This window comes from Nelumbo lutea, chromosome 1 (genome assembly GCF_056320005.1).
Source record: "Nelumbo lutea isolate HS-2025 chromosome 1, American lotus-T2T, whole genome shotgun sequence".
NCBI lineage: Eukaryota > Viridiplantae > Streptophyta > Magnoliopsida > Proteales > Nelumbonaceae > Nelumbo > Nelumbo lutea.
Window position 1 is genome coordinate 152834217 of NC_142684.1, and position 19699 is coordinate 152853915.

Genomic DNA, 19699 nt, shown 5'->3' on the forward strand with positions numbered 1-19699 from the left:
GTCATTAGGAGTGGATTTGAGTCGAATCGAATCGAATATTTAGTTATTGAAGCTTGACTCGTATTTGATTCAAATTAGAGATTTTGAGCTCGAATTTAACTTGAGTCAAAAGTTCATAAGTACAAGCTTGATTAGGCTCAAGTTCGACTATGAGCCAAATGTTTTATAAATATAAAAAATAAGCATATAAAAATTATTTTTTCATTTGACTATAAATCAAACATTTTATAAAAATAAAAATATACATATATAAAAACTATTTTTTATTCGATCGCAAGTTTATTAGACTTAAGCTTGGCTCGAAGCTCAGTTTAGACAACTGAATCAAACTTACAATGTCAACAATAATTGTGGGAATTAAGATGCAGTAAGGAATTGAGAGAGAAATAAAGAAAATGATGTACATCGTAAGCAATGTTTTTGAACCGCTATTGACCCAAATGGTCAAACCATTCGAATCGAAAACCGTCCAAGCAACTGTTCTATTTTACCCAAAATCCAGTCCTTGGCCAAAAACCATTGAATTGTCAACGACCCATTGACCCGAACAGTTAAACCGTTAACCTGTTTAATGATTTTTGGCTATTTATTTTTTATTTTAATTATTTTATTTTATTTTGTCAAAATGATTACATTTCCGAGTCTGTTTTTAAAACATTGGCCCTGACTGATAAAAAAATCTCAAATGTTGGTAAAGCAGCGAGAATATGACAAAAAGCAGTACAAAATTTAGGTATAAGCCATCGATACGTCAAAAATGAAGTTTGCTATGTGACCCCACAGACTTTGAACCAAATATACATATTTTGGGTCTCGCTTCAACCTGCAGGGCCCATTGTCTCGCTTGTCTTTTCTGCATCAATTGCCAATTCAATTAACATTAACAGCCACATCCGACCTACTTTGGAAGAGAGAGAGAGAGAGTCCATATCATTTTACTTGACGATCCAATCAGGTGAAATTCTTACACCATTTATCAATTTTAGAGGGATGAAAAACTTTATTTTTTCATCTTCTTCGGATCTCTATAGATATAGTTTAATTCATCGTCTTCCTTGTCTACTCTAAATTCTTTGGAGAATGAAAGCATCATATGCCCTACGTTTCTAATTAATTATCTCCAACGCTTATTTTTTTAAGGGTAAATTGCTGAAACCTTTCCTAAAGTTTTAGATTGTTGCTAAAACTTTTTCTGAAGTTTGATAATTGCATTCAATTCTTTTAAATTTTATGACATAATTGTAAGTAAGCCCTCAGAATCATCTAAAAAGAAACGTAAAAATATCCAAAATACCCATACGGTTATTATTGAGGCTGGTTCTCAAGAAAAAATAATACAAACTTTATGAAAAAAAGAACTTAAAGTTGCAGCTTTATGTTTGAATGATTGGTATGAATGACAAATTTGAAAAATAAATCAATTTCATAAAACAGATCCGAAAGAGCAATTCATATTTAGAGAAAACTTGGAAAATAAACATATTGGTTAAAGGACATGCATGGGTATTTTCAACATTTTTATACCTCTTTTTAGAGAATTCTAACAAAACTATTTGCAACTATGTCAGAAAGTTGAGGAGAGGTTATTGCAATTACCAAACTTAAGGGGAGGTTTCAGCAATTTACCATTTTTCTAAAAACAGTATTGGATGAAAAGAGCAAGAGAAGGGCCTGTACAAGGAGGAGAACGCTCTTAAATCTTATAAGTCACAATCTCTCAAATAAATTACTTCCAAATTAGCATTACATTCTAATCATTTCTATTCTTTAAATAGAAGGTATGTCATTTTTATGTGGAATAATTATCCATCTATACTTATACATTGGAATTATTGGATTCCTAGTGGTAGGCAATACAAAACATATTCATGGACTTCACCTAACAGCTGAATCTTTTAGGTTGAATGGTTCCTTGACATGTTATCAAAGATTTTGCATGGGTGCTCCACGCACACCACATATGCACCCCAAAGTACATCACAATTGTGTATTGGAAGCATCTCCCATTGATAACTATAGGAGATATTCCCAATGCATGCTGAGATGTGTGGGGAATTCAGCTTTAGTCAAGGCAAAGCCCATTCGAGCAGCCTTTACTGCCTTGCATTGAGAACATATCCGTACTTATATGTTTTATTTCATGGGGAGATATTCCCAATGCAAGATTGAAAAAGGCTGTTAGAACGGTGTGGGCACACGTTTGCCCTGATGGAAGTTGATCTCGTATATGGGGCGCCCATTCGTATATGGGGCACCTGTGGGCATGCTCTATGGGGTGCCAATCTGAATTCATTATCAAAGTTTGTTTGACCAAGTGGTCTAGTATTTGGTCTTTGCTGCTCCGGTTATAATTAATTAAATTTTAACACAATGAATGGATGAGACTGTACTTGTCTACATGCACTTCAAGCCCAATTGACCCTCATGTGAGGGAGTGCATCAGAGAATAAAATACTATTCATAGATCTCACTTAATAGTTTAAGCTTTTAGGTTGAACCATTCCTTGAGTTAGACCTACAATATTAGTGCAATGAAGTGTTTGCTATTTTTTCTTTTTCGTTAAAGAGGAAGCATATCATAATGATTTTTGGCTCCATTATCCCCCATAATTTTTTATGGTTTCTTCACAATCATTGTTATCAATATATCATTTTTCTTTAACATCTTTGGATGATTTTATAGTTATGCCTATGGGCTAGTGAAATTCCTGCAGCTTGTTACTTAGTAAATAGTAAATCTCATTTTATAGACATACACGGGTTTGATAATAAATATTTTTATTTACCTCCCAACAGATTGTCCATGAGAAAAAGTTCCAAAAATGAAGTTTCCCTTGAAATAGAGAGAAAGAAAGGTAATTGATATAAGATTCAATAAAGGAATGATAGTTAATAACTTAAGTATAAAACTTAATAACTGAAAATTGAATGAGGAGAAATGTATTAGTTCAATTTACATTTGGTGACATCACAATTACAGAGAGACTAAATTAAAAAATAAGGATATTTCAATGAATGTTAACGAATTAAGACCTTAAATATAAAATTTAATGAGAGAGATTTGAATTAAGAGAAACGTATTTGTTTAAATTACATTTATATACTTACGACTAGAGGGGTCAAATTCAAAAATTGGGGTACTTTTAGTGAAACAAAAGTTCAACACTATATAAAGCTGGCTAGCAAAATGCTTGAGACAGGCATACAATTTTTAAAGAACTTAGAATGGTTTGTGTAGAAAGAGAAAAAGTGTTGGATTTTAATCTCATTAGAGATTAAATCCAATGAGTTTGATTGGTCAATTACATGAGAAATTGCACCTGCACACTTATTTTAGAAAATATCTTTTCTTTTACTAAAACCAGTTTTGAACTTGTTCCACATTAGATATTTACAAGTTTTGTTTTGGATTTTTTTAATAGGAGTTGATTTATACTCCTTAGAAATAGAAGAGGAGAGTATGGAGACTTGATACCGCACAACGCGTGCGCACACGTGTGCGTGCGTGTTTGCGACACAATGAGGCGCTTTGCTCGCATTTCGTGCGTGGCTCGCGAATGGTGGCTTTGGTTTTGGTGCGATTCGGTCGGGTGTGATCAAGAGGCACAATTCAAAGTTAACAGTTATTAACTGTTAATTACCTTTTAAACAGTCACAATGTTCGAAATTGTGACTGTTCAAGGAGACAATCTGAATCAGTACCTACATTTTCTTTATAACTCAGAAAATATTTAAGGGGCATGAATTAGACATTTCACACAACAATTTCAAAATTCATTTTCTCTCTCTCTCAGTCCGGTATGCTACAGTCTCACAGAAGGTTTCTTCAGAGACTCTTCAACTTTGTTGGTTGCAGATTCTCGCCCAAGACTCTGTTGTACCCTGAGAACGGATTTGCCTATAACCCAACAACAAATTTAGTGAAAACCGAGTGGGAAAAAATAATGGTCTAAAGACAGTGTCTTCAAACGCACTTCAAAGTTTCTCCTCCAAGTTTCAGTGATCCCACTTCCCAATAAAAAGAATACGAAAAAAAAGGATCAAAACAAAATTTTCGTTGATTTTTATTGCATGGAGCACCTGAGAGCAAATTAATGAAGCCATTTGCCCGAAAGCCATGCATGTTGCTCGGTTTTGGGCGAAAAGAGATTGTCATAGAGGCAATAACTATAACTGGATCAGCACTGAACCATATAAATTAAGTAACCATCATCTATGCTACCACCTTGAATCCGGATTCAGTTAGTGCAAGTCCCATTCGAACAGTTTTTATATCCTTTCTCCCCATAAAATAAAGCACAAAAGTACGAAGATGTACCCAATGCAAGGCTGTATAGGCTACTGAAACTGATCTCTTGATGTACTCAATGCAAGGCTGTAAAGGCTACTGAAACTGATCTCTTCCCCCTTTGGGGGTGCTGTGTTAGAAGAAAACTGAAAATCTAAGAACATCCATGACGTCAAACCACTCTATTTTCAAATACGCATTTGACCAATATGTCTCGGAAAGCAAAGGTTTAGAGTTTCAAAGTTTTCTTCTTTTACAGTTAGTGATTATTGGAACCTTGGGCTATAAATATAAGTATATAGGAGAGTGATTAGTGCAAATCATCAGCAAAATACGATAAATCAACAGAAACAGGTGGAAACCAAGACAAAAGAAAAAAGGGAAAAATTATGAAACGAATTAGATGATGGAACCCAAAAAAGAAATTAAAGTTTGAAAAAAAGGAAGCTTGGTGCTTCCAAATTCCAATCTATCGTTTATCAATTAGCAGAAACAGGGGGCCGGGAAGACAGATCACTAGCTTTAATTACGAAAACTGTGTGATGACTGATGGAAGGAATAAGAGTATATCCAGAGACCCATCAAATTAACTTTGTGTTTATCATGGTTTTTAAAAACGAACCAGTGATTGAACTGGTCAGGGGTTTGATTATCGGTTTAAACGGTCTGACCATTCGATTTGAATGACCGATTTATTCTGACAAAAAAAATTAGAAAATAATCAAAACCATTTGAACAATTAACTGAACTGTTCAACAGTTTATTGACCAAAATCAACAATTTTAAGGAAAAAGTGGTTTTAGAAAAAAATAGAACTAATGAGATGATAAATTCCCAATTTTTCCAATTCAACCGTCCGGTCCGATCCGATTTTAAAAAACATCTGGATTAACTTGAAGTTTGACTTTGTTGCTCACCAACATGACCGCATACGTACAGGGAATTATGACTAATATTCCACGACGTGAGTTTTCTTCTCAGCTTTTTCTCTTCATCTTCCCAAGTAAAACGCCTCCATAGATGGGTCCTAGCAATTTTGTCATTTTTGATTTTGAGGCGTTCAGTGGGTCAGGTTGATACGTAGAGTCATCCTCAGAGACGTAGCGATGTCCTTTTGCCAGGAGACGATGACCACGCTTTCAAAATATATATATATATATATATATTCTGAAGAAAATTTCATCAAGTTACTTCTGCCATGGATGATCATATATAATAAATATTTCGATACATATATATTTCCTCAGCAACGCTGAATTAGAAAGAAAGTCTAAAGCTATCAAATCAAATAATTAAAATGAAAACTCGTAGTGACATCATCGCATCATCAGCACCGCATCATCACTATCCACTTCCACCGCACAAAATAAAATCATTTCTGGGTTTTCCCTCTTTAAATTCTCTCCATCTTAAGAAGAGTGTCCGAAAAACGAGAAAAAGAAGATAACAATTACATCATCTGTATGTTTTCTTTATGGTGATGAATTGAATTGTCTGTAGTCTTAATTACCCCAGGGTTGCATCATCTCGATCGTTGTTAATTTTACTGGCATTCCTCATGATGATAAGATAAACAACACCATCATCCAATAAATTCTAAAAAACCTTCAATCATTGGTTAGTATGTATGCGTTTGGTTTTGTTTATGCTTATTTGTAGATAAAATTGAAAAATGCAATAATTATAATCGTTGATGATAATTAAGCGTCATTTCAACTTAACAGTGAATAAATGTTTGGCCAAGTTTCAAAAAATAATTTTTAGAAACAGCTGATATAAACATAAACTAAACTTTACTTTTCACATTTTTCCATGCATACAAAAAATCAAGAGAAAAAAAATATTGAAATAACGCCCATATAACATCATCAATAAATATTTACTGAATAAACATAAAGAAAACCAAACACCCTCTTCATCCCCATCTCTCGAATGGACTGGACTATCCAATAAACAAATACAAAACGCGTCAAACTTATTAGAAATTAATTTCTGCATGCATGCCCACCTACTCCAATAATTGTGTATCAGTTATCGAATTCCAACCTCATAATTCACGGAAACATTTCCGTACCAGTCTACTATTGCAACTTGTAGCCACGACCCACGAGATCAGAAATGCAAACAATTCCATTGACCCCACCATTAAATTGATGGATCAACTTGAACTACTCAAGGCAGCATTTGGTTGCAGTATGATAGTGCAACTGTTTTGGATACAAGTTCTGATTTATTTTTGTTTTATTTTATCTTTTATTCCAGTATGAATTAAAAAAAAGACTGAAGTAAAATACAGTAAGACCCAAAATAAAATTAAATAAAAATTTGCATTCTTTTCATTAATTTGCACTAGTACGAATAAACTTATACTGAACCAAATACAGCCTAAAGTTCAAGTTGGAAATATTACAAATACAAGGTTTAGATATATCTATGACATGTTAGGTTTTGCACCGAACATATTCGTGTTTACACTCTTCCCAAATCCCAAATGAGCCCAAATTCCTTTATATGACCAAATAAATCAATTACTATGATGAAGAAATAAATTGTAATACCACGAATTTAATACTTTTTTCAACCAGATTGCTAACATGCAACAATGCTAGAAAGGTATTTTATATTTATTTCAGAGGTGGTGGTGTTAGTTTAGTAAAACACTGGTCAATTTCTTCAGAAGAAGTTTACCCACCAAGAAAGATTACAAGTCTTCAAAGGAGGATCCATCTACTTCAAAATAAGGTTGCTAAAATATGTTGACTTTGATTGAAAGAATATCTTCTTGGGAAGACTATTAGACTAGTACCAGTCATGCACGGTTTATTATATAATAGAGAATAGTTTTGAAGTCAAGCTTCTAAGTACTTAATTTAACTTGAGCTAAAGATGCCACAAGTTGAGGAAGTATATGCATGTCGAGCAAGATTTAAAGATTTCCCGTCAGAGTGTCATTTTGAATTAATTAATCAGAATAACAAACAGGATTAATTATTATGTTGGCTTCATTAAATATTGTTAAATCTGTAAATCCGAAAGAACTCTAAGAAATAATATTTTCAGTCATTCGACATTAGGGGGAAGTGGGAATCTTTCATCTTTTCACAAAACCCCTTTTGAATTATAGAGGGATAGTGGGTTTTCTGTTTAATGCTTGATAAAAAAGGGGAAGGAAGAATACTTAAAACATAGGACCCAATTATAAATGTAAATGTTCTTGGGTTTCATAATTCCAGAAAATATTCAGCAACTCATCATCTATGTTTTACTTACACTCTAAATGAACAAATGAAATGTATATTCATATATAATAATGTTATGAGTTTATACAGAATCTGATTCTTAGCTACATGCCTCAAAATAATGAATATAGAATGCTATGTTTTTGAATTGCTGTTGATTTGGACGGTTGGATTCGAAATTGTTTAGGAATTTGGTTTATTTTACCTCAAACTCGGTTCATGATAAAAAATCATTGAATTGGTTAACGATTTATTGATTCGGACGATTGAATCTTTGACCCTTTCAATGGTTTTGGCAATTTTTTTTTTAATTTTTTAAATTGTCAAAACAGATCGTTCATTCAAATCAGACAATCGAACCATCAACCTAAAAACCGGTGGAAAGAAGAGTTCCGGTTCTGAGTCAGTTTTTAAAGCTAGCATTGATATAATGTATATTCAACATCTCTGTATTTTACTTTCATTCTAACGAGCCAATTATTAACCTTTGACTTAAGGGCCCTTGAGAGAGCCATGCAATTTGTTGTTTTTAATGGGTGGAGAGGTTTCTCAATACTTAATTGCAGTAATATCTGAACCCAGAATTAGTTGATACACAAAGCTAGAGGCGAACCCAGAATTGGTTGATACTTAAAGCTAGAGGCGAACCCAGAATTAGTTGATACTTAAAGCTAGAGGCATGAGGCATACATGTCTGTCAACCATTTGATATGACAGAGGTGGTTCAGTGTCAAACACTTATTATTATCATGGTTTTCAAAATCAGACTGTTGGACTGGAAAAATCAGGAATCGGTCACTTGATTGGTTCTGTTTTTCCCCAAATCCGCTTTTTCCCCCAAATCATTGATTTTAATCAATAAACCGCTGACCGGCCGGTTAACTGTTTGAACCGTTCAAACCGTTCGAACGATTTTGACCATTTTTCAAAATTTTTAATTTTTTTGTCAGAATGAGCCAACCATTCAAATCAAATGATCAGACCATTCGAACCGATAACCAAACCCCTGACCGGTTTGGTTTTAAAAATCATGATTATTATTATTGAAGAATATAATTAAAACAGGGACTTTTGTGAAATTAGCTGGGAGAGCAACAGTAATATATGATGATTGACTCCCAGCACCACTGAACTGAGGTGTTCTATATAACCCTAATTATTTAGCACATCAGCAGCTTCCTTATACTTCTTAGGTCAATAGAATTCAACACAACCACATCCTTTGATTTTGTTTTTTTTTTATTTTTTTTTATTATCATATGGTAATAAACAAAATAGACACATAATTAAATACAAGAGCTATTAATTCCTTGGCATGTGGAAAAGATTTATGTAGCAGATGATCTTGGAAACATTATGGTCTTCCATCTTACTACAACAAGATTAGGGTATTAAAAGACTAATTTTTCTCTAGCCTCTTCAGTGAAAAGATAACAAAAATGGGCTACTGTCCATGATAACATAGCATTTGAGTGCTAATGAACCTGATGGGCCAATACTGGGCTTTCTTTGTCCCACTTTAACTCATGAAACCCCATGGATTTTGGCCACTTCTCCGGGGACAGCCAAAGAGCTTCCAGCTGTTCTTCAAAGACTCCATTTAGCTACTTTATCTCTGGCCTTTCTCAAAACCTTGGGGCAGAATGATAATATAGTGCTACAGATCCAACAATCTCATGGATCCCTATGAGAAATTTTGGGAAATTGATAGTTTTACTTATTTTTCTAGAATCCAAATCCAGGAACCTCATAGATGCCTATGAGAAATTTTGGGGAATTGATAGTTTTGTTTATTTTTCTAGAATCCAAATCCAGCAACCTCATGGATCCCTATGAGAAATTTTGGGAAATTGATAGTTTTAGTGTTTTACTTATTTTGTTAGAATCCAAATCCAGCAACCTCAGGACTTGCTTTTTGTTTTCTTTGTTTCTTCTTTCTTCTTACCTTTTTGCTTTAGTTTGAAATTTTAGTTAGTCCTAAGGTTGTTATAGTGAGTAATATTTCATTTTTTCTTATAAGGGGTTTCATCATATAGTGATGCAACCCAAAATTCCCACACAATAAATAGAAAGGGCGCAGAAGAATTAACCACAACAATAAATAGAAGAAGTAAGACTAAAAAATCAATGTTCTAAAATCTAAATGGTAGGCAACTATAGATGGTGGAAGAAGGAATTCTCAAACTTTTATTTGTTGAACCAAATAAGATAACAGTAGAACAAGATGAAAATCTCTTCCCTTAACCGAAGCTCGATTATGAATTAATTAATGATGCATGAATCAAAATTTAATGAAACTTCAACAATCAAGAGAAATTATTAGACTCTTGTGCAACATCCATTGGTCAAACATTCGACTTTGACTTGTGACTAGACAGTCCATGAAATCCAACACCAACAGCTTTACTATAGCTTTTGATAAATGCTTTCCCCAAATAAGCCCGGTCGGTGCAAGTCGGGTAGGTAACGGTTTACACTGTTTCGGGCTCGCGTTTTGGATTAGGCCCATTAAAATTTTGAAAAAATTCCAACCCATCATTTGCAGAACTCGATTCCCGCAACCATGAAAGGAGAAGCTCCGTCTGGACAATTCGAAAGAAGAGAGAGAGAGAGAGAGAGAGAGAGAGAGACGATAAATAAAATCCTATACCAAAGTTCCCAAGACAAATTGCGAGGTGATAACCGCTGGAAGCCTTATTGGGGCTACTGAAACGTCGTCATTACTGGGGCTATTCGCCTGGATCCTCGCCGGAAACTCGGGAGAAGTACCACCTGGAAAACATGCTTACGTTGCAGTGAAGTTAGACTTGCATCGATCGACTATGACTTGGACGGATTCCGTTCGTATAAAGTGAGTAAAGGTTTTGGATTTGGGCCTTGGGCCGATAACGCCAAAAATTGAACTTACTAACATTAGAGCCCTTTCGTCACGTAGATATTTAAGTTGTTAGATTCATGGCAGTGGAGTGTTCAAGAAATTCCTTAGGAATCTTAGAATACGAGATTGATCATGATTACCCTTTAATCTTGTCAATAATAATAATAAAAAAAAAAGCAACGTTTTGTTGTCGTGGACTTGCAGTTGTTTCCCAACACTTGAATTAATTTGTACGGGAATCTATCTAAAATAAAAAAGAGGAAATAAGCTGCGCCCATCTTAGTATCTCAAGAACGGAACTTATTCCTAATGTATTTGTCTGAAAACTTTTATCGGAATAGGCTACTTATACATTACATAGAATCCAATTAATTAAGAAAACGAACGATTGATGTATATTGTTTCATTCCATCACCAAGAAGTGGAGAGCAACTCTATTATTTTGATCATATGCCCAGGTGGTTAACTATTCTCCATCACGATTGCATGAAAGGATTTGATTTGATTTATTTTGATGCAAAAACTCACAAGTTTACTTGCTTTGATAGCCCTGACCCCATCGCTGATCGGTTATATTTTGAAAGTAAAATTTGCAATTGGAGAAAATCCGACAGTTTTAAGGTTGATTACAACCAAAACTTAACTTAGGAGAGTGGAATACAAACTTGAGCAGCTTTATACAAACCCTAGCGCCCTGCACATCCAATACATCCCCGAAGCTTTCTTTCCATTTGTATGAAAACACCCTAGGAAGTAGGAACATGATACATATATATGCAGCACCCTTATATGAAACAGGTCGGTCCGTACCTCACAATCTCGCATCCACCACAGACTAGGGCACAAACTCAAGAACTTCTCTTCCCGACTGTTTTTATTTGATATTACACATTCGTTTCCTTCTTTCATTCAACCTCCAAATTATTTTATTTGTAAAAATGACAGCACCTAATTAAAAAATATCTACAGAAGCATGTTAATCATTAAACCATGTACAACGTTGTTCATAAAATCCAACTAACTATGGTTCCCTGCAGCATAAAATTTTGATCCTATGAAGAAAAACCATGTAAAATCTTACTCATGAAATTCAGCTGATTATGGTTTTCTATAGAATACAATTTTGAACCTATGAAGAGAGAAAAACCATCTACAACCTTATTCATGAAATTCAACTTTTTACAGTTTCCTATACCATAAAATTTTGATTTTATGAAGGGGGGAAATTATATACGGATGTTCTTAGTTTTTCTAAAACCAAGGAGGAAATGCATTATAATTTTCAATTTGCAATTAAAATTTATTTTTTTTGGTACTTGCAATTAAAATTTATTTAGTCTGTTCTATTTATTTCTACTTCTAAGGCCATGTTTGATAGTGCATAAAAATAAGTGCTTATTTGAGCTGTGACCACACCAATAAGAACTTATTGGTGTTTGGGAAATAAGGCTGAAATAAGTGCTTATTTTAAAAAAATGTCTTATCTTTTAAGCCCAAATTGTCAGCTTTCCAAGTGCTTATACAATAAGCACTTATTCAATTTTTTTTTCTTCCAAAATTATTCCTAGTTGAAATTTAAAATACCACTTATAAAACTATCCGTAGTTGAATTTTATAAAAATACATCCGTAGAAGTATTTTTTCAAAAGAACTTTTATAAAAGTACATCCGTAAAAGTGCTTTTATAAAATCACTTTGGTAAAAGTACTTCTATAAAAGTGCTTTCATAAAAGTACTTCCATAAAAATACTTTTATAAAAGTGTTTTTCGTAAAATTTGAAAGAAAATGAAAGACAAAATTGTCACTTTTTTACAAAAGTGCTTATTTTATATTTTTAAAATAAGCACTTGAAAAAGTTGGGTGCCAAATGCAAATAAGTGCTTATTCAAATAAGCACTTATTCAATAAACACTTATTTTTAACATAAGCACTCCCAAACATGGCCTAAATCAGGAACAAAAACTTTTCTCTACCCATACCAAAGATATAGTTAAGGCTTAATTTGGAAGAACAAAAGGGAATACCAAAATATCTAAATAATTTCCTATATGAGGCTTACCCAAATATTAAAAAGCCTAGCTACTAGTTTATTAGATGAATTATGTTATTGTGAAAAATCTTACCTACTTTTGTTTTTGTTTCTTTTACCGACTCCGGATCAAATGGTTCAGTGGCTCAACCAATTAACCAAGTCAAATGGATCAACCTATGATGACATAATTAAGTAATAAAAATATAATAAATAGTTAAATAAAATTATTAAAAAAATGTACAGTGCTTTGATAATTTATGTGAAGTATAAACTACCAAGAAACACATGGAGAATACTGAATGAAAAAACTATGTACGCATATGAGTATATTTTAATTCTAAGAAAATCAATATAATTTATACTAATATTTGTAAATATATAAATCCAAATAAGCAACTTTTTAACATTTATTTGAGAAAAGAAAATGTATAGAAGTTAATATATAGAATATAATCCACATAACTATGATATCTAATTGGACCATGGTTTAGTGGTGCTCCCGGTGGATTAAGGTCCAAATTTTCTTACTTTCAATTTTTATACCAAGAAAATATAAGTTATAGCAATTAGGGTTAATGATGTTTTAAAATGTCAATTAGACAAATTTGATTATGAAAAATTGTCTTGTATATAGGTGTTAATGAAAGAGCAACTACAGGAATTTAATATAAAAATTAATGAAAGAGAATGCACCATATGGCCTCGTAGTGTTTCATATAGGGACCTGACATCAATTGATAAGCTGTTACTATGAGCGAATCATTTGATACTATGGATATGGGTTGAATGAAAGTTGAGTTCCGGCCAATCCCTGTGTTGTAATTTCAAAATCCAACTTAAGTCATCAGTTGATATTAAAGTATTGTTTTAAAAGGTTTAAGCCTTGAGATAGAGGTGTCAGTTAGATTGGATTTGGTCCAATCAGATCCAGTCTAATGTGAGTCCACTTATAAATGGATTGGACCCAATCCAATTCAAATCTAATATAAATCAAATCCAATCTAATCCATTAAAATGTAAATGGATTAGGATTGGATCCAAACCAAACCGAATGAAATATCAAGAATTATATAAAAAAACAGAACATATAAAAAATTATAAAAATGTTTTAAAATGAAGAAAATCTGAAAATTACAAAATATACCTTTTGGCATTGATATAAAAATATTTTGGTAAAAGTGCTTTTATAAAAGCTCTTTTATGAAAGTACATCATAAAAGTGCTTTCGTAAAAGTACTTTTATAAAAGTACTTCCATAGATGTTTTATAAAAGTACTTTTGTAGAAGTCCTTTTATAAAAGTACTTTCGTAGAAGTCCTTTTATAAAAGTACTTTCGTAGAAGTCCTTTTATAAAAGTACTTTCGTAGAAGTCCTTTTATATAAATACTTCCATAGATGCTTTTATAAAAGTACTTTTGTAGAAGTGCTGTTGTAAAAGTACTTTTGTAGAAGTGTTTATAAAAATGCTTTCGTAAAAGTACTTTTCTAAAAGTATTTTCACATAAGTGCTTTCATAAAAGTACTTCCATAAAAGTGCTTTCGTAAAAGTATTTTTCATGAAATTACTTTTATAAAAGTGCACTTGTAAAAGTGTTTTCGTAAAAATGCTTTCATAAAAGTACTTTCATAAAAGTGATTTATGTCGGCTTCAGTTTTGAATGGTTTCAAATTAGACAAGGGTTTGGCCTCATGTAGGAGTGTAAACAGATCGAGTTAGGCAATATGTGAATTTGAATCCGATTAAAAAATTTAATATCCGAATTTGATTTGATATCCGATAGACATTGAAAATTAATATTCGAATTCGAATCCGATTAAATATTTTAGGTAATTAATAAATATAGATTCAAAATTGACTAATTAATTATTTTAGGTAATAAACATATAAAATAAATATCTTATTTATACAATTTAATTATTAATATATAAATTATATAAAACATTTAAAAATTTTATATATTATAAATAAGAATTAAATAATCAGTCGAATTTGGATATTTATCAAATCGAATCAGGTCATATCCGATTCAAATCCGATTAGCTATTCGATATGAATAGGATATCCAAATTCGACTAGTTATATATTCGAATTATCTGAATTCGATTCGATTATATCGAATCTTGAATTCAGAATTGGATTTTCAAATACCGTTGACACCCCTAACCTCATGATCGGATTATTGGAATTTTGGTTTAGGTTCAAACCAATAAGAATATGGACTAGTTTATTTTGGATTGGCCCAATCCAATAATTATAATGAACCATCCAAATCTAATTTGATAAGATTTGGATCGGATTGGATCCAATCCAAAACCGGTTGATTGATACCCCTACCTTGAGACATGAAGTCTATCCCTTGGGCTATGCTTGGTTTGAAGGAAAATGTAGGGAAAGGAAGGGAAAGGTAGGTAAACCTTTAAAACCCTTCTTTTCCCTACCTTGAGACATGAAGTCTATCCCTTGGGCTATGCTTGGTTTGAAGGAAAATGTAGGGAAAGGAAGGGAAAGGTAGGGAAACCTTTAAAACCCTTCTTTTCCCTACCTTGAGACATGAAGTCTATCCCTTGGGCTATGCTTGGTTTGAAGGAAAATGTAGGGAAAGGAAGGGAAAGGTAGGGAAACCTTTAAAACCCTTCTTTTCCCTACCTTTTTCCCTCAAACCAAACATAGCCTTAAGGTGAGGTGCATAGATCTTGATGTGAGGTTTAAGCTTTCGTCAGAATTTGGCATGGGGTGTAGCTTAAGGTATAATTATGGGCCAAATAAAAAAAAAAAAAAAAACCAATAGTGAAAATCAAGTTCCTATTAGTTTCTCTTAGGCTATGTTTGGTTTGAAGGAATAAGTAGGGAAAGGTAGGGAAACCTTTACAAACCTTTTAAAGGTTTCCCTACCTTTCCCTACTTTTTCCTTCAAACCAAACATAGTCTTAGTGTTTTAGAAGAGTTCAATGCAAAAAAGGCCAATCAAGTTCTTAGTTTGCCTTGAATATATCAAGTGACAATTTTTTTCTTATTATTATAAATTTAACATCTCAAGTTATTATTTTTCTCATTTCTTTTCTTAATGGATTTATTCCCTTTTTATTGATTTTTTTGCATAAATCAAAATAACTAAGTTGTTTTCTTTTTTCTAAGCTATTGAATGACCATAAATCTAATATATGGGTGATTCTTCATATATTTCTTTTCTTCTAAATTGGCTATTTGAATTATTTGAAAATTTTGCATTTTAAAACATAAAATGTAAAATATTTATAGTTGTTTGTTGATTCGTTATTGTTTTATTTAATGCTTAAATGCTGAAACTTATTGCTTATAAACTTTTATTTTATGGATAATTATACATTTTATCATTCTAACTTGGTATATTATATGTTATTTTTATCAATTTATAAACTTTAATTAATTTTATTTTAAACTTTGAGGCTTACGCCTTATAATGCCTTGAGGCTTATACCTCACCTTTTTGGGCCATTATGCCTCAATTACGCCTTTATTAATCTCAATTCAACTGAGGCTTGTCCTAAATCCTAGCTCCTTGTTAGGATCAATTGTTCCTCATACTTTACAAGGCGGGATCTATAAACAATTAATGTTTAATTGGTGAAAAAAGTTCAAGGAGATATAGTTTTCTACAAGCCTATATTTAAAGTTAAGCCCCCCCCCCCCCCCCCCCCAGCCACTCTCCATTAAAGCTTCTTTGAGTGACTTCTTAAAAGCAATTCAATCGGTGCGAGTGTATAAGAAAAGAAAGAGATCAGAAATAAGAGCTGCAAAACACTTATATACTAGGATTGACCTACTTATTCTCCAACTCTTATGCAAAACACTTAAACTATTTATAAGTCCTACTTATTCTCCAATTTTTGCAACTCCTCTAAATACTTAACAAATTATTTGCTTAAATTCATTTGTAGGAAAAAAAAAAAAAAGAAAACAGATTAAAATTGTCAAGATTCAAGAAGAACTCAAGCAAGGAAGCGATTATGCTTTTTGCTTTTAACAAAGTGAGACTGACAACCAGGTATGATAATGATATTTGCTGACTGCTCTTCATTAAACAATGCTTTATGCCAACGTTAGTGAGTAGCTAGGCCGGTAGTCCCAGAATTGTCCGTAACTATATATGTTGCTTCTTATTGAAAAAAAAAGGAAATCAAAGAAGGGTTTGGGTTTAAAAATAAACAAAGATAGAAAACCATGTGCTGCTTGCCTTTCTTTAAATTTTGTAAAATCTTCCCACAAAACAAGTCATGATCATTTTCAAAAATATATAAGTACAGGTTTCAATTTTGTTTTGCCACATGGCAAAAGATTATTTGTCTAACACTTGCCACAAAGAAAGGGACATGAGTAAATAGCAGATAAACCCATCGTCTGTTACGTTGTCAGTTGGCCACCTCAGGTGAATCTTTAATAAACAAAACTAAAGACTAAAGTTTGGCTATGATTTGTATATTGGAGCAAGTGTAATTATATATATTTGGTGTGATATATACATGGTTTTGTTTGTTAATGAGGTAATCATTCTTTGTATGACCCAGATGCCCCCACATGGTTGGTACGTTCTAGTTGTTTGGTGTCACGTCATCTTTCAGTGCTGGGTCTGGGGTCCCTTGAGAAATCACCAACCAATGAGCAGTTAGGTTGGAATTTGGATTTCAATTTTCAAATATAAAAGTAAGAAAGAAAAGACTCTGGAGTCTGGACTCTGGTGGTGGGTGGGGGGAGGAACCCAATTGTTATTCTCTTGTAGACTCTTAAGTCTAGTGTCTAGACCACATTAGCACACAAAAGCCAATGCATTGAATGGGTAATTTCCTCTGTCAATTCACTTAATCTAGCTCAGACATTCAGGGTTTCTATATACAATATTTTACAAGTACAACTTGATTTAGCTGGTCAGCATTCAGTTCAGCCATGTCAACCTGGCTGCTCACTAGTCAGGTGAATCCTTTTAATTTCTTTATTAGAAATTCTCCATCATCTGGCTCTGGCTCAGGTTGTGCTGTGCTTTTTATTAATTAGCTCCTTTCCTTATTAATGAATTCTAATTCTATGGGATTAGTAGTTATTGTAAGAGAGAAGATATGAGAACAGCGCCACCGCAATTTGGACCTTGACCTTTGTTGGGTGGTGGTGGGCTAATTAAGGAAGGTGGTCCCCTGAAGCACCTTGTGAACAAGAGAAACCTACCAACAAGTTGCCAGTTGTGGTTTGTTTGGGTAAATTAGAAAGTAAAAAAGAAGTTTGAGCCTAATTTCTTAAGTGGGGTTGTCCTCCTGGCTATCATGTCATCAGAAAGCAAAAGGTACTAGTTTTTGGTCTGGACTACTCTTGACTGTGGAGGTGGTTGCCAATGCCTAGACACCACACCACCCTCGAGTCCTCGACCACGACCTGTGCTGCGGCCATTGAAAGTTTTGAAAGGCCAACTTGGCTCACCTATATATCTGCCACACATAGTTTGCTTCCTTTAGTCCAAGAAAACAATATTCAGCTGGAATGCTGGGACCAGATGAGTGAACAAAAAAATAAACAGCGCGACAAGGGTCGCTCTCACTCTCACTGATAAAGCATAAAACCCATGTGCTGCTGCCATTCGTGGTCCATCTTCTTATTAATTTCCATTTCCCTCTAGTTTTTTGCTTTGGCGTTCATTGTATCTATCTCTCAGATCAAAACACCTTATTTAATGTCGGAACAAGCAAATCCAATCACTAGTGTTCTGTTTGATTGGAATCAGACTGATTGATGGCTCCAGCCCATTTTATGAAGAGCTCCTCAGCCTCTTTTATATATTTCGTGCTTCTGCTTTTCTGGGTGTTCTTGGTCTTTCTTTACTGGTCCAGTTAGTAGTTATTCCATAACTTACGTCACATGTTGTGGCTTGTTTGTGCTGTCTCTATTTTTTCTTTCTTTCTTTTTTCTGTTAAGGATTTCCGGTTTCTGAGCGTTGAGCGTTTTATCTTAAAAGGCACTGGTTTGGTGGTCCTGCGAAGGGCACTCCAATAAAATTAAAATGACTGATAAGGATATTTTCGTAATTAAATAAACATACCTCACGTGCATTCACGTAGACTCTACAAGATATAACCTAGCTAACTGCAATTTCTCTTACTACTTCACTGAACATTTCTAATTTTCTAATACGTAGGATCTTGGTACACTGGTACCGTGCAGTCTCTTAACCCGAACTTTTTGATTTGCTTCAGTTGGACTTATAGATCCCTCCATCCCCTGTGGCGTTTGATGCTTGTTTATTTATCAAACACTATTACATATTTGATGGTTAATGCAATTACGTTTTGTGCTTCTCTGTTTTATTCATTTCTTTCCCCGAGTAAAGCTTTCTGCTTCCCAGTTATTCTATCAACAACTCAAGGCCTCTGGGTATATATAATCCTTTCGCTCTCGCTGGAAACACTGGAAAAGTAGTATTTGCGTCGAGAAGTTGGCAAATGCTTAACTTGATTGAGCATCAGAATCATCTCAGCAGATTGGTCGTTAGCTACTGTTAATTTCACTTGGGCTTTAGAAATGTTGTAGCTGGAACTCATCTAGGTGAATTTGGTGCAAGGTAGAAATGGGACAACATGGATAGATAAGGCAGGTTTTGTCTTTCTATGACAGAAACATTGAACCTAGCAACACCAACTTGCATTTTTTTTTTTTTTTTGTGGTTTTACCTTGAATCTTCTGTTTGTTTCCGCAATTCTGCGACTCATTCAATTTGAAAAATAGTTTCTTGATCCATGGTTTTTCGATATCGGCCAAAGCTACGCTCAGCAGTGGGCCTTATGTGAACACGAACATGCATGCATCCTCAGCTTTGGCTTTATCACTGTCACGGTCATGCCATATTGGCTGATGAAGAGATGCTACAGCTGCACACGCCTCCTGTCCCTACCTTAATAGATTGTTGCCGGTTGGTTCTGTATGCCCAGCTGAGTAAAAACTATAACCCTTTCTCTGGATCCAGGTTGGCAGGTCAGAACTCACAACTCAACTGATAATGGAGGCTCGTTCGATTTCAATGTTTCTTAACCTGATGCCATCTACAGACGAGTCAATTAGGAGACTCTGTCAGATAAGTTAAAATTGGCTCAGCCAATCTCGCCACCCACATGCACATCTCTCCATGCAACGACAGAGATGTAATGTAAGTAATACCATAAAAACAAATAAAAAGAGAGAGGGAGATCAACAGACAAACCCATCTTCAAACTCCCAAGATGTGCTCGAGTATTACTGTTAGT